Here is a 16677-nt window from a genome sequence, read left to right as displayed (position 1 = left end):
ATTATGTGTTGATCCACTGTGATAGTCCAGATTCTTCTCACCAATACAATGGAACAAGAAAGTTCCAAAGGACTCATGATGGAAAAGGCTCTCCAAATCCAGAAAAAAAAAAAGGAACTGTGGAATAAGGATGCTGATTGGACCATACTATTTCTTTTGTTTATTTTGCTGTTGGTTTTCTGATTTGAGATTTTCCCTTTGTGCTCTGATCCTTCTCGTATAACATGACTAATGAAGAAATATGTTTAATGTTATTATGTACATATAACCTATATCAGATTGCCTGCTGTCTAGGGGACGGGGGAAGGTAGGGGAGGGAGGGAGAAAAATTTGAAATTGGAAATCTTATATAAACAAATGTTGAAAATTATTTCTAGGGGGTAGCTAGGTGGCACAGTGGATAAAGCCCTGGCCCTGGATTCAGGAGGAGCTGAGTTCAAATCTGGCCTCAGACACTTGACACTTACTAGCTATGTGACCCTGGACAAGTCACTTAACCCCCATTGCCCCACAAAAAAAAAGAAAGAAAGAAAGAAAGAAAGGAGGAAAGAAAGAAAATTATTTCTACATGTAACTGGAAAATAATAAATTAATTTTATTTAAAAAAATATAAACATTTCCCCCAAAGCATTGTTTTAGCTAGATCCCATAAATTTTGGTATGTTGTCCCATCGTTGTCATTCTCTTTAAAGAAATTATTAATAATTTCTATGATTTGTTCTTTGAATAATTAATTATTTAGGATTAGATTATTTTATCCCCATTTAATTTTAATCTACATTTCCATGGTCCTTTACTGAATGCTGTTTTAATGTATTGTGATCTGAAAAGAATATTTTTAATATTTCTGTTTTTTCTGAATTGGTTTTGAGGTTTTTATGCCTTTACAATGTTCAGTTTTTGTGAAAGTGTTATGTACCTCTGAGAAAAGTTGTATTACTTTTCATTCTGATTAAATTTTCTTCAATGGTCTATCATATCTAACTTTTCTAAAATTTTATTTATCTCTTTAACTTCTTTAGTGTGTATTTTTGGTTTATATTTATACTGTTCTGAGGTGGAGGAAAATTGAGGTTCTGCACTAGTGCATATTCATTGCCCATTCTTTCTTTTAAATAATTTCACTTTTCCTTTAAGAATTTAGATACTATACCATTTGGTATATAAATGTTTATATATTGATATCACTTCAATTCTATGGTAAATAACAAAATATTATTTCCCTGATTATCTTTTTTAGTTAGATCTATTTTTGCTTTTGGTTTGCTAATTTTGCCTTTTTAAAATATCTGCTGAAGCATAATAGATTCTGCTCCAACCCCTTAATGTTACTCTTTGTATGTTTCTCTTCTTCAGACATGTTTTTTTATAAAAAAAATATTATCAGATTCTGTTTTTTTTTTGTTTGTTTGTTTGTTTTTAGTGAGGCAATTGGGGTTAAGTGACTTGCCCAGGGTCACACAGCTAGTAAGTGTTAAGTGTCTGAGGCCAGATTTGAACTCAGGTACTCCTGACTCCAGGGTCGGTGCTCTATCCACTGCGCCCATCTAGCTGCCCCAGATTCTGTTTTTAATCCACTCTGTTTTAAAAATTAATTATTAGCTAATCTAATCTGGAAAATTATATAACAGGACTTATATTAAAATTATATCCTTATGAAAAATTATAATTTTAGAAATATATAATTGGGCCATAAGTCCATCTGGGTCACCATTCAACTGGCAAATATTTTAAACTAACTGCTTGCCTAATTTTGGGTGACTAATCTTGGGACTTTTGACTGGCTGGCTATCTGACTGTTATTATTTTAGTATTGGCCATTTAAAAATTTCTCCATACTAGCTCCCAATTGATAAGCAAAATATTTAAGAAGTCTCTTAACTAAATAATCAAAGCAGAGTTTTTATTTATGAGATACAATTTAAACATAAAATACAGGGAAATAAAATGTACAACCTGACTGCTTTCCAGCGGGTCTCTTTCATGTGCCCGCGCCTGGATTATTTTAGCCTCCTCCTGCATACCAATGGACCTTCTTCTAGCATTCTCCTAGTGCTTCATTGTCCCCCTGGCCTCCCTCCTCCAGCTTCCCTGTGCTTTCACTTCTCAGCTGCTGAATAATCCCTGCTTCACTCTTTAACTTCTCTCTCACCTACAGTACTCTCACCCCCAGCATCTCTACCTTCTCTGTATTGTAGCCCTTCCTTGCTTTCTCCAACCTCCTGTACTGTCTCCTGTTCTGTCTGTCTGCTCCATCAGTTGGCTGCCCCTGTCCAAACCTCCCTTCCTGTCTTCATAATCTCCCGGCTTCATTGCATCCTCTTAGTCCTCCAGTGCCCCCCTTACTAAACTCCCATATCTCTATCTCTATCTCTATCTCTATCTCTATCTCTATCTCTATCTCTATCTCTATCTCTATCTCTATCTCTATCTCTATATCTATCTCTATCTCTATCTTCTTTCTTTCCACTCAAACCTCAGGGCTCCCTGCACATGCCAAACTAATCTGCCAGACGCACTAGGGCTACGGCCAGGGAAGCTCAACCACACCCAGGGGCCCCATGCCCCGTGCTGTGCGCCTGGGACCTCTGGTATAGATCTTCTTCAGGTGGAGGAAGCTGGGGCTTTCCCCCCAGCTGTCTGACCTGGCCTTTCATACAGCCCACTGTGCTTTTTTTGTTTGGCTGAAGCAGAGGGGGAGGGCACCAGCCCCTCCCACACAGAAAAAACCCTGAGGGCCCAAGGCTTTCTAATCTCAGCCCAAAGGTAGGGTCCCCAAATCAAAATAAATTTCCACACTGTTATTTGCTTCTATTTTATGAGTGAGTTCATCTTATTTACATTCACATTTATGATTACTGACTATGCATTTCCCTTCATCTTATTTTTCCCTTCGTTTAGCCTTCTCTTTCACCTTATACGCTGTCTCTCATCAAAAGTTTATCTTTTTTTATTCCCTATCTCCCCCATTTGCTCTCCCTTCTATCACTTCTCCTTCTCTTATTGGCCCTCCCTTCCTAATTTTCTGAAGTACAAGATAGATTTCTATACCCAATTGAGTGTAATTATAAGTTCCCTTCTTGAGCCAATTCCATTGAGATTAATGTTCAAGCAATTACTTATCACTCCCGCCCCCAACTTCCCCTCCTCTGGGAGATATACCTTCTGTAGGAAATTATATTTTATTTTAATAATACTTTACTTTATAATAGTCAGGGGACTTGCAAATGAGAACTGGGATGTCCAGGCTGTTGGACAATGTATTGTAGTTATCTGAAAGGTTCCAAAGGCAGCATGATAGGACATGAACAATAATAGGTGACAAAAGGGATATAATGGGGCATGATACTTCATAAAAAAGAATCCAAATCCTGTGTTCTCTGGATACTCTGACACAAACTGTTACACCATCTATTAAGAAAATGGTTATCGATATTTCATGAACTGATCAACAAGTCTCAAGGTTTACCTTCTAGGAAATTGTGAATCAGACATAATTTGTCTTTAGAAGCTCATCCTTCAGCATAAAATAATATAATTTATCTAGGCCAATTCCCTCATATTCAGATGAGAAGACTGAGTTACTTAAGGGGTGAATAGCTTTTCTAAAGCCACACAGGTAGTTTTTGTTAGAACTAAAACTCAGGATTCCTAATTCCTGAGCTTCCCTACTTACTAAGAAACCTTTCCATGTCATTTCTCTCTCATTTAGATAGCTGGTTCAGTGAAGTCTCTTCATCATAAATTAAGGGGGTAGGAAAAATGTCATCTTATTTCTCTTCTAAATCTAATCTATGATTCTATATGTATTATACTACATAAACTTATTAAGCTGATTATAGTTTAAGATAATTCTGCCTATAAGAGAGATCTGCATTTTTTTAAGATGCTAAGATAATAAATGAACTTCAAGTTGTCATAAACTGGCTTCCTAATTATATCATGAATTTGCCACAAAACAGAATAAGAAACTTTTGAGCAGACAACCTTAATCAGTAATTTTGTACTACTTATATAATTCCCTATTCTACCTACTTCTCAGCCAATCCTAGCATCATTAATGCCTTTTCAACAAATTAGCCAGTCTGAATTCATATGTAGGGGCATTCATGAAAGCATTTGTTACATCTGATTTAGATATTGTTTGTTTTTCCCCCACCGTATTGATTAGGATGAAATAGCTGTCTTTAAAAACATCAACAAAATATTTGCATTTTGTGACAGTAGAGTAGAAAACATTTTTTTCTGCATAGCTAGATAGTAAAATATAGATTTAGCCATTCTATAGTTAAAATGACAATGTAGAATTAAACTAGCATAATGCCAAAACAGTTCATATAATTTAAGTAAGTTGTCCCTGGCAATTACAGTATTGAAGTGCCACACTTTTTTTTTTAAACAATGGGACTGTGTTAATCATCAAATCCTGGAAAAAGCCTGTTCATCCACATATAAAAGTTGGCAGGGAGATCTCCCACTGGCACATCTGCTACCCTGGCATGAAATGGGCTGAAGGAGGTTAGTACTTATCGTTTACTTAATGATCTCTGAAGAAATGGGTTAGGTGTCAGCAAATAAAGATGCAAAACTCAAGGCTAAAAAGGCAATACGGATTTGATCACATCATAAAATTAAAATTCTGCCATTTTAAAGGACCAAGAGGACACATGGAAGAATGTACATTTAGATGATTTTTGAATAAATGCCTACTGTTCTTTCACAATGCTAAATTATCTGATTATTTCAGTCAATTCAGTTTGTAGTGCAGCCAATCACCATGTTGTTTGGCCTACATGCCAAATAACCATTTTAAATAGAGTTTTGACTGCAGAGACTAAAATGATTAGATGTTTCCTCTCTATGCAGACACAGCAGTAGAATGAATGAATAGCAAACATTGACATTTTGATACATCAATGCTTCAGTGATTTAATTGATATAGGTGTTCCCTTATATATTGCTTTTCATAAACCATCATGACTTCTCTGGGTGCTCAGCATATCAGCAACTTACAATATAATGAGTGGATTGACCAATAAGCCCAGTCCTTATGAGTATACATTACTGTATCCTAATTATGAGCTTTCATAGGTATTTTTTGTAACTCCATGAAGACAGGAGATTTTAAAATTAGCCGCTGAGTTGGAATAGGGCATGCATCAGAGATTAAAGCCTTTTGGAAGAGCTATACAAATAAAAGATTTTGTCTGTGATTCTTGAAGAGGATAAATATAACTTCTAGGCTAGTTGATTCCACCATGACTAGCAGATCATTAAGCAGCTTGCACCCAAAATCTCAACAATAATCAAGATAGATTCAGGCAAGGGGACCTTATAAAAGGAATTACTTTTCTCTCAGTACCTTCACTACTAGAAAGCCTTCTGTCTCTTGATTATTTAAGCTTGCTCCTTTCAGATGAAATAGTCTATTCCTATGAGTATTCTTTTTATTATTTGTTTTCTGTCTTTTTCAAGATATACAATATCTATATATACTAACTCCTAAGGCTTGATGGTTCTCATCCTATTCAAGTAGACAATAAGAGTTGATAGCACTTTCCACTGAATACAAGTCTCAACTTTTATATTCGGTGCCATACTGAATAGCATAATTCATTTAATTGAGAGTTCTCTCTCAGCTCACATGCCCCAAAATGATAATAGAATGCAGTCATAATCATGAATCAGTAGAACCTTGAGTAATAAAAACCATCGTCTTTTACCTTATTTCAGATACAATATGGTGATAATATAGTATTCTTTCATGTAATCTCTAACTTTTGTCCCCTAATTAAACATCAGAGTACTCTCTGAATAGTTAAATTCAAGTCACCAAGAGTAAAGGTCCTTTAATTAGCATGTGAAAACTCTACAGTGACCATGACTTCCAGCTACTTCTTCGTCAATCATCCAAGGATAATCAGAGCCCAATGAGGCCAATGAGTCCAAATGAGTCTAATAAGTCAAAATCTAGGGCTTTCTTGGAGGAAGCCATAGACTATCCTTTCATATTTTTAAAAGTTATTTTATTTTATTGACTACTTGATGGAGTATTAATGTATTGCTATTCCTGGGGAGTATTATAAATTGATAACCTTTAGCCTAGTCTCCTCCAAAAATTAATGTTTAAATATTTAATTATTTTCATTAAATTATTGTTTTAAAATCAATATATTATCTCTCTGGCTGTGGTTATAAATTTTAGTTTTCACTGATACCCCCACATTAATATACCAGTTTGAATGATATTTATCTTCAAATATCCATTATATAGAAAAATAGAAGGCACTTCAAAAAAATAAGTTGTCAAATTAATTGAAAAGTATTGAGGAGATTATATAGTCCAAAATGTTTCATCTTAAAGTAGGTGGTCTTTTTCTTTCCTGGGTCATCTTTCCTACAAAATGTATACACTGTCAAATAATGTTAACAGTAGTTCTGGAGACAATCATACAAAGCAGCGCTGAGTAAAGTAGTATGATACTTTTAGAATCACAGAATCCCTTAGAAAGACATGAGAGTTCATCTCTTATAGTGTATAGAGAATCCTACTGTTCTATAATCCCATAAGTGGTAATATATCTTCTACTACTAAGCTCCAATAAAGCCCCACTATCTCTCAAGGGAGCCCCATTTTGTTTTAGAAAAGCTTTGTTAGTTTACCTCATTATATTTGGCTTAAAATCTACTCTGTATTTCCTCATTTTCCCCCCTGAATTTGTCCTGTAGATGTGTCCAAATATGGACATGGAAATCAATGAATCTGAGCAGAAAAAGTACGGTATATAACAGAAAAAGAGAGGCAAAAAAACAACCCCAAACCCTGAAGTGACATCATTGTAGGGAATGCATTCCAGTCATCTAATATGTATAATGCAAAAAAAAAGGATAATCATCCCCAAAACACTTTAAAAATAACATAAGAAGAAGATTACTGGATCAAAAGATGATTTTATTTACCTGGATATATTCTGTTAGGTAGCTTTCACTAAAATTAAATGAACAAGAAACTTCTAAATAATTCTTAAACCAATGAGGGACCAGATACTCTGGAAGAGTTCTGAAACAACAAATTCCAAGTAGTTGTTGCAATAAGAAATATCACAAGGAGGAAAGGAATAAGCATATATACAGAAGCTATTAGGTACTTGGAACTGTGCTAAATGCTTTAAAAATATTATTTCATTCTCACAATAATCCTGGGAGGGAGGTGCTGTTATTATCTCCATTTTGCAGTTGAAGAAACTGAGGCAAATAGAGAATTAGGAACTTATCCATGATTGCACAGTTAATTAGTATCTGAGGCCAGGCTTGAAATAAGATCTTTTTGACTCCTGGTCTAGTGTTCTATATGCTGCACCTCCTAGTTGCCTCATAAATTTGGCTATCCTTGGCAATGCCATTTTACAGTTGTTGATTGCAAAGAGAGAATAAGCTGTACAATTAATATTTATCATAAATGTAAGGGAACTTCTTCTTCCATAGTCAAAGGAAATAAATATTTCATAAATTATAATCAAAAATTAAATATATTCAAAGAAGGATGGGGTGAGAAATTCAAGGGTTAAATCTAAGAACAACATGAATTATCCCCATCGATGAATAAAAGAGACAAATGTCTATAGCATGCATATTATATATATTTTTGGATCATAGATCTCTTTGGAACTCTTGTGAAACATTTGGATGTCTTTGAAGAATAAGGATATAAATGTATAAAATAATGCATAGGATTACAAGGAAACCAAATATAAATATAAATATAAATAAATATATACATAAACAATTAGGTTTGAGCCAAGATAGCAGAGTAGGGGAACAAACCAGCCAAACCCTCCAAAACATTCACCTCCCAAATAACTTTAAAACAATGTTTCAAATTGAATTATGCAGCATCAGCAGAGCCAACAAAATGTCAGGGTTAAATATTTTTTGCAGACCATGACTGTTCGGAGATTGGAAGGCAAGGTCTGTGACACTGCCTTCCTAAATATTTAAAAGTAATATACTTTTATTCATCATACATACCTTATAATTTATGAAAGATAATTAGTAAATAACAATAATATACACTTTTAGATTTATCACGTTGGTAATAGTAAGTGTAGAGAGTGCTACCAGTTCTCCATATTGAATTTACACTGGGGTAGACATTAGAAAAAAGTTAAAATTATGAATGAGTCAAAGGTCATGGAAAATAAATGTCCTTAATAAAATTCATATACTCATGGGGGATAAGTCAGAAATACCAGGTAAGTATGGGGTACTTGGTGAATTAAGTACAATTTTTGCATTATGTTATCTTAATGTAAATATTGATGACATTTATGCACACATGGATATGATATAATCAGTACCATATTTAAATTGGGATATTAAAAAGTATATTTTTGCATAATAATGTAAATATGTGATAGTAATATACACTAGTATTTTGTCATGTATTCCAAAAATGCATAACCACTGCCTCATGACTTCTAATTCAACATTTTTTTGAAAGACATAAGCACGAGTTAAAGAATGTGACATGATTTTCTATTTCCTTCTTTTGACATTTTCCAAGTTAAGGAGTTTTTAGTAACTATTCCATTGAAAAAATCTCTGAAAACTATTTCAATATTCCTTGGGGAAAATTAAGCTATTATAATAATGTCTTAAGTAATGTTTTCTTTAAATAAAGGTGTATAAGTGAGTTTTGGCATGTAACTGAATTTGAAGAGGCAGATTTAGCACTTGATCCAATTTAGCTATTATTAAGACAGAACAGCTGGCACATGAATTACAGTGAAGACAAGCAGGTTTTCTTTTTAAACTCTTTGTACCCTTTTAATAGCTTGTCAATAAGCATTTATTAATCAGTTATGTGCTTGGCACTGTGCTAAATGCTAGGAACAATCATTTAAATATGAAGTGCTACTAATTTTCTCAAAATTCTAAGACCAGAAAGAATAAATTGTTGATTCTGTACTCTTCTCTGTATGACATTTATTCTTCCTATATTTTCACTTTCATGGTTTGTTTCTATTGCTATTTGAAGTCAAGCTATCTCACATTGTTTTTTCTTTACTTAAGAGAACTAATATTCTCATAGTAATTATGAGTATCTCACTTGACTCTGGAATCTCATGCCTGAGTTCAATATAAATTCTCTACATGCCCAAATTAAGAATCACCCAAAAAATAGCAATGTATGCAAAAGAGATAGTAGTAAATGAATAACAGAAAGAATCTAACTATGAAATAATTCTCAGGCTAATTATATCCAAATGTGTATAATTTTTATTTACTTTGTTTGGTTTAATTATTTTTTTTGCAGGGCAATGAGGGTTTAAGCAACTTACCCAAGGTCACACAGCTAGTAATTGTCAGGTGTCTGAAGACTGGATTTGAACTCAGGTCTTCCTGAATCAGTGCAGTGCTTTATCCACTGTGCCCCCTAGCTGTCCCCTAAAAGTATATAATTTTTAATGATATTTTCCACTGGGGAAGGAGTCTCTTTGAGAAAAGGAAGCTAAGTGCTTCATTGTCATTACTGTCATCTCCTCCCCTTGATTTGTAACCCATTTCCATAACTATCATTGTCCTCTCTTCTGTTGGTTGTCAGTCTTCCATAGCTTTTAGGCTTTGTTGGCACCATTCTCTGACCATCCTACACTCCTGTAGCAGTTGAACACTTGGTTGAAATTCAACTTGTCTGATGTTTAAGACTTACTGTGACTTTGGGCAAAACAAGTCAAGACAAGTAAACAAATATTTATTAAGTGATCACTAGATACTAGGCACTGTGTTAAGTTCTAGGGATACAAAATAAACACATGCTAAAAAGATAGTTCCTCTAAGGGGATTGTTGGGAGAGACAAACATTAAAAAGGAACCTAAAAAGTTAGGTGCAGAGGACAAAATACTTTTTATGGTGTATGGCATAATAAAGCCTATGTAGTTCAGGAGGTAAAACCAGGAGAAGAATGAATACATGGCTTGTCTGGATACTTTTCTTTGAAATGGAGTTTGACAGGAACCAACAAATGAGAGGGAGGAGCCCTAGGAAAGGAGGGAAATTCCAGGATCAGAACTCAGTTAAGCTCTTTTCCTAATTTGTAAAATGAGAGGGTTAAACCCGATAATCTTTGAGGTCTATTTCTGGTCTGTATCTTTGACTGATGAATTTCACATACATCTCTTTCAGGAATTGCTCCAACTATTATCACTTACCTCTATGTACTTGTAGCTATCTATAGATCTATTCTTATACAATAGCTCTGCCATTTTCTTAAGCTGAAAATTATCTCTTCCATGTCCATTTGGTTAGGACAGAACATCATCTACTACTTTTGTACAGCTGTTTCAAAGTTCTTCTTTCTCCCTTTGTGACTCATTTCTTTCAACATCTTGCCACAGAAGTGGATTTTCTTTGGTCTTCTTAATCTCTCCATACTCCCTTTAGGTTTTTTTCCTGGATCATTTCTTCCATGTTGCCAAAATACTTTATCATCCCTAACAAGCCCATGGTATTCCCTCCAGCCCATATATACCTTGCATTCTAGTTGAGAAAATAATTTATAATAACTTTACATAAAAATGCAATTCCCTGTTGAAAATACAAAACCTCTCAAACTGTAGAGGTATGGGGTGGCTTCTCTTGATCTCTCCTCCCTTCACATGTTACTGACCTGCATTTAATATCTTGAAGGTTGAATCTAGTGTTAATAATTTAGGTGAGGAAAGCAAGAGCTCAATTCTACTGCTGAGACTTCTGTTCTTTACTTTTTATTTCCCTCTACTGATTAAGAAAGTAGTATTCCTAGTATCTACACAGATAATCAGCCTCATGCTGATAATCTTGAGAACATTTTTATTCAATTCAGTCAAGAATGGTAAATCCATATTCTTATTCTTGCTAGGGAAACTATTTTCTTTAAAAGCATTATAGTGCCAAGACATTTACTAAGCCACGTGTCTTGTCTATTCCTGGCTCCAATTTATTCCACCCATTTTAAAGGTTTCTCTTAATTCAATTATATAATGATTTTTTTCCCTAATTAAAAAAAAGGACTCTAATTACATTGCTGGTGCATGCAATGAAAGGAAATTTAGACAGGCAGGGATATAATCTCTTAATGTTAGAAATTATATATATTCAAAATTAAAATAAAATTAGGCTATAGCACAGTTCATCAATTAAATGATATTAAATTAAAGTTATAAAGAACATGGTGGGAGTTTTATCCATATTCTGCTTTGCTAGGACATTGTATAATTGTTATACCTATGAAATCTGAAATTTTACATATATGCTGTGTGAGTTTGGAGCATAGATTATAAATAACACAATCCATGATGGTTTTTCAATCAAACATAGTATATATCAATTATGCATAGTGTTACACTGGAAAATTGTGTTGTTACATTTTATGTGCATGTTGGAGAGGTTATAGAGCTTCAAGCATTTTCCAGAAGAGTTGGCTATTGTGGTATTGAGATTACAATTATAATTACAATGGTATATTATAGTATAGTATATAGTATTACTCTATACTCGATATTCTATATATATATATACACACAATATATTATATAGTAGGTATTATATATACATACACATACACATACATATATGCATGCATGTATATGTATATGTGTGTATATATATATATATTACACACACACACACATACATATATACACCTATTACACATACACAACACACATATATGTATATACTTTCTACCTAGGTCTGTACATGAGTATTTTTGTACATAAGACAATATTATAGGCCATTGTATTTCTATGCATTAGATATCATTAATAGTTATATCTTCCTCATCTTGCTTTTTCTCCCCCTAAACATCACTAAAAAACCAAACCAAACCAACCCACACACTTCTCAATTGACTCCATGTCATTCAATTTCTTCTTAGAGGAAGAAAATGCTACCAATACCTCATCTATGCTTCCCCCAAAACTATGTGGTGTACTAGGGAGATGACTTAGGGATCCTAGAGTTGGAAGGCCCTTTTTTCACTTACTATGTATGTGCCCCATTCTCAAATTACTTAAACTTTCTGCAAGTTAGCTTCATTTTAAGAGAGAGATTCAGAATATTTCCCCAACTCTAGTTTTATGATTCTGTGTTCTTTTTTCACACACCCCTTCTTTCTAGATGAGTATAATATCTTAGGATTTCAAGCTAGGATAGGACCATAACAATAAAGTAATGCAGTTTTTTCTTGACCTCTTTTTTGTGCCATGGATTCCTTTTATTTATATATTCATCTATCTATCTTTCTATCATCTATCTATCTATCCATAATCAATCTATATCTCTATCTATCTATCTACTCTATCTATCTATCTATGCTTCATAAATGTTTATTAACTGACTTTTATTGACAGACTTTTTTATACAATTATATTTTTTCCAATTTACGTGTAAAGATAGTTTTCAACATTCATATTTGTTAAATTTTGAGTTCTGAATTTTTCTCCTTCCTTCCCTTCCCTCCCTCCCTCTTGAAGCCAGCAAGTGATCTCATAATGTTATACATTACAATTATATTAAACAGATTTCTACATTAATCATGTTGTGAGGGAAGAATCAGGGAAAAAAAAAACACAAAGAAAGAAGAAATAACAACATCAAGAAGCAAGAAACAAAAGTCCAAATAGTATGATTCAATCTACATTCAGACTCCATTAGTTCTTTTTCTGAATGTGGAAGGCATTTTCCATCATGAATCTTTTGGCATTGTGTTGGATCATTATATTGTTGAGAAGATCTAAGTTTATCAAATTTGATCCACCAACAATGTTGTTGATACTGTGTATAATGTTCTCTGGTCATTCTCTCCATATCGATTCATATATGTCTTTCCAGGGTTTTCTAAAATCTTCTTGGTCATCATTTCTTACAGAACAATAGTGTTACATTACATTTCATATACCAGAACTTGTTCATCCATTTTCTAATTGATGGGCATCCCCTCAATTTCCAATGCTTTGCCACGACAAAAAGAGTAGCTATAAATATTTTTGTACATAATAGATCCATTTCTATTTTTAGTGGTATTGCTGCATCAAAGTGTACAATAGTTTTATAATCTTTTGGGCATGGTTCAAAGTGCTCTTCCAATACGATTGTATCAGTTCACAACTCCACCAACAATTCATTAGTGTTAAAAATTCCCACATCTTTTTCAGTATTTATCATTTACTTTTTTTTGTCATATTAACCAATTGGATAGGTGTAAAGTAGAACTACAGAGTAATTTTAATTTACATTTCTCTAACCAGTAGTGATTGAGAATATTGTTTACATATGGCTGTAGAAAACTTTAATATCTTCATCTGAAAACTAACTGTTCATATCATTTGACCATTTCTCATTTGGGGAATGATGTGTATTCTTATATATTTGATTCAGTTCTCTATATATTTCAGAATGAGGCCCTGTATCAGAAACACTGGCTGTAAATATTGCTTCCAGCTTTCTTCTTTCTTTGTGATCTTGGTTGCATTAGGTATGTTTGTGCAAAAAACATTTACTGAAATCAAATGATCATTTTTCATTTCATATGGTTCTCTATTTTCATCTTTGGTTATAAATTTTTCCCTCTCCATAAATTTGACAAGTAAGCTATTCCTTCCTTTTCTAATTTGCCTATGGTAATCACCCTTTATGGTCTAAATCATGCACCCATTTTGACTTTGGTTTGGTATACGGTGTAGATGTTGTTCTATGCTAGTTTCTACCATACTATTTTCCAGTTTTCCCAGCAGTTTTTTGTCAAATAGTGAGTTTTTATCAGGAGGCTAGAGTCTTTGGGTTATCAAATAGGAGATTGGTATATTCATTTACCACTGTGTTTGTGTTGTGTGTGTAACCTATTCCACTGATTGACACTCTATTTCTTAGCCAGTCTAAATAGTTTAGATGGTTGTTGCTTTATAATAACTTTTAGATTATAAAACAGCTAGGCCACCTTCTTTTGCATTTTTATTTTCATTAATTCCTTTGATATCCTGTCCAAGTGGACTTTTTGGTCTTGAGACAATTGCTCTTCCCCTTAGAGGCTTCTAAATGTAGGCATTTTTACATTGTTGACATCTTTTGACTTCATTTTTTCTTCCCTGTTGCCATAGGAGTTTTCTGTCGGTGAGGATTATTTTCAGTTTCTTATTCATAGTTGAGTCTATTCATGCCTTTTAAAGTTGAGCTCTGCTTCTGGCATACAGGGTACACTGTCTCAAGCTTCTTTTCCTTGGGGGCCAAGGGCCAAGTCACTGTCTTTCGTTCTGAGGCCTTAGTGGCTTGCAGCTTGCACACTGCACTGGGTGTGATCCATCCTAGTTGCACTTGTTGTTTATGGATATCCCTTAATGGCAGATTGCCGTCTTCTTTAATCCTGGAAGCCTCATATCTAGGCTTCTATGCCACTAGTTTGAAGAGATGGGACTAGAGTCCCTTAGCGGCTGATCTATGCTGTGGCTAAGAGCTTCTGGAGTGTCTTGCCCAGACATCCTCTGTGTTGAGCTACACTCCCTTTTTACCTAGGTGAGTCAGACCTTTACTGACATCCTTCTAGGTTATCTTAAGCCAGAAGATTGTTTCACTCTGTCTTTTTGAAGGTTCTGTAGCACCAGAGTCCATTTTATAAGTGTAAGTTAATATTTTTTTTTTCCTGAGGGAAATTTGAAAAAGCTCAGCAACTTCCTGGCTTCTCTCTGCTATCTTGACCACCCCCTAATGCCCTATGGCAATCTGGTGTAATCTACGGATCTCTTGTTAAATACTTAAAGAGAACAAAGGTTTACTAAAGAAAGAATTATATTGAAAATATTTATCATAATTTTTTAAAATTAATTTTACAGATGACAAGGTAAGAACCCCCTGATAATACAATTAACCTATTTTTTAATGAGAAGACTTATGCCAAGTGAGATGAATGCATTGGCTAGATTTAATTTAAAAAAACAAATAACAAACAAAAAACATCTGTTTGATCCTGTCATGTAGTTGCCCCTCCAAATCTCTGTCTTTCTTTGAAGCATGAAGGCACAATGGGAGCCACACAAGTGAGAGGGAATATTTCATACACTGTGCTAGAAGTTCCAGTTTATTATTAGGAGTTTTTGCTCTCTAACTGAGGCATAAAGCAATAATCTTTTTCATAACCTACACATCTAACTGTAGAACTTATAGTACATTTTGGGCCTGCTGATTTACAAATGTGTCTTATAGGTGCCAGTCAAAGTTGGCTGGAGGGAATCTTGGCTGAGATTATTCCCCTCCCTTTCACCAGTATTGCCCAAGAAGTCATGCTTATAAAATTGTCCAGGGTTAATTCTTCATCTTGATTTGATTTGATTTTTTTTTTTACCAATTTTACAATAATATTTTATCATAATACCAACAGTGGCTAATGCAGAGGCAAATGTTCAACTGGAATGAATCCTATGCTGTTTAGGATTTTTTTCTAAGGCAGAATATAAATTTTTTCTGCTGATTTTACAACTGATTTGTTTTGAAGTCTAATATACAAGATCCTTATCATCAATTTACGAATTTATGAATAGTAATGCTTTGTGTTTGCTGTTACCAGTAAGAATATTGCCTATTGCATGACTTTATTATTATGACTATCACTAAATGTTGTCTGCTCAAGATTAACTTTAAAGTTTGTTATTATTGTTACTGAGCTGCATCAGATTTGGCTAAATTCCTTGGTGAACTGTATATTATTCCTTGATATTAGTTAAACATTGGTATTATACAATGATACTGTGGAAATTTATTTTGATTTGAGGACCCTACCTTTGGACTGAGATTAGAAAGCCTTGGACCCTCAGGGTTTTTTCTGTGTGAGAGGGGCAAGTGCCCCTCCCCCTCTGCTTCAGCTGAGCCAAAAAAGCCCCTTGGGCTGTATGAGATGCAAGGTCAAATGGGCTGGGGGAAAAAGCCCTGCTCCATCCGCCCTGGGAGAATCTATGCCAGAGATCCCGGGCTCGTCCAAGTGGGTCTCTGGCATAGTCCATGCTGAAGTCCCAGGCACGCAGCTGGGGGCATGGCCCCTGGAACCCTGGGTGTGGTATGCCACAGGACACTCCAGCATCTCCCTAGCCACTGCCCTATTGTGGCCAGCAGATTAGTTTGGTGGTATATATCAGGGAGTTAGACAGTAAGGTGGGTGCCAGACAACTAGGAGGGCATGAGGAGACCAGAAGATTAAGAGGATGAACAGAAAGAGGACAGAGAGAATGGTGGCTGCTACAAGGACACATAAGGAGACTGAGGCTATGTAAGGAGTGGAGAGACAGAGAAAAAGCTAAGAATAAGGAGGCCAGGGGGACAATGGAGCACTAGGAGAATGCTAGAAGAAGGTCCATTGGTATGCAGGAGGAGGCTAAGAAGTTGCAGGTGTGGAGGGTGGAAAGAGATGTGCTGGAAAGCAGTCAGGTTGTACATTTTATTTCCATGTATTTTTATGTTTAAATTTGTATCTCATAAATAAACTTTGCTTTGATTATTTAGTTAAGAGGCTCTTAATTTTTTGCTTATCAATTTGGGAGCAGTGTGGAGAAATTTTTAAATGGCTCATATTAATGTAATAGCAGTCAGATAGCCAGTGAGTCAAGAAGCCACAGATTAGTCCTCCCAGTCCAGTTTAGTCACCCCAAATT

This window comes from Dromiciops gliroides, chromosome 3, assembly GCF_019393635.1.
Source record: "Dromiciops gliroides isolate mDroGli1 chromosome 3, mDroGli1.pri, whole genome shotgun sequence".
Taxonomy (NCBI): domain Eukaryota; kingdom Metazoa; phylum Chordata; class Mammalia; order Microbiotheria; family Microbiotheriidae; genus Dromiciops; species Dromiciops gliroides.
This window is presented reverse-complemented; position numbering follows the sequence as displayed.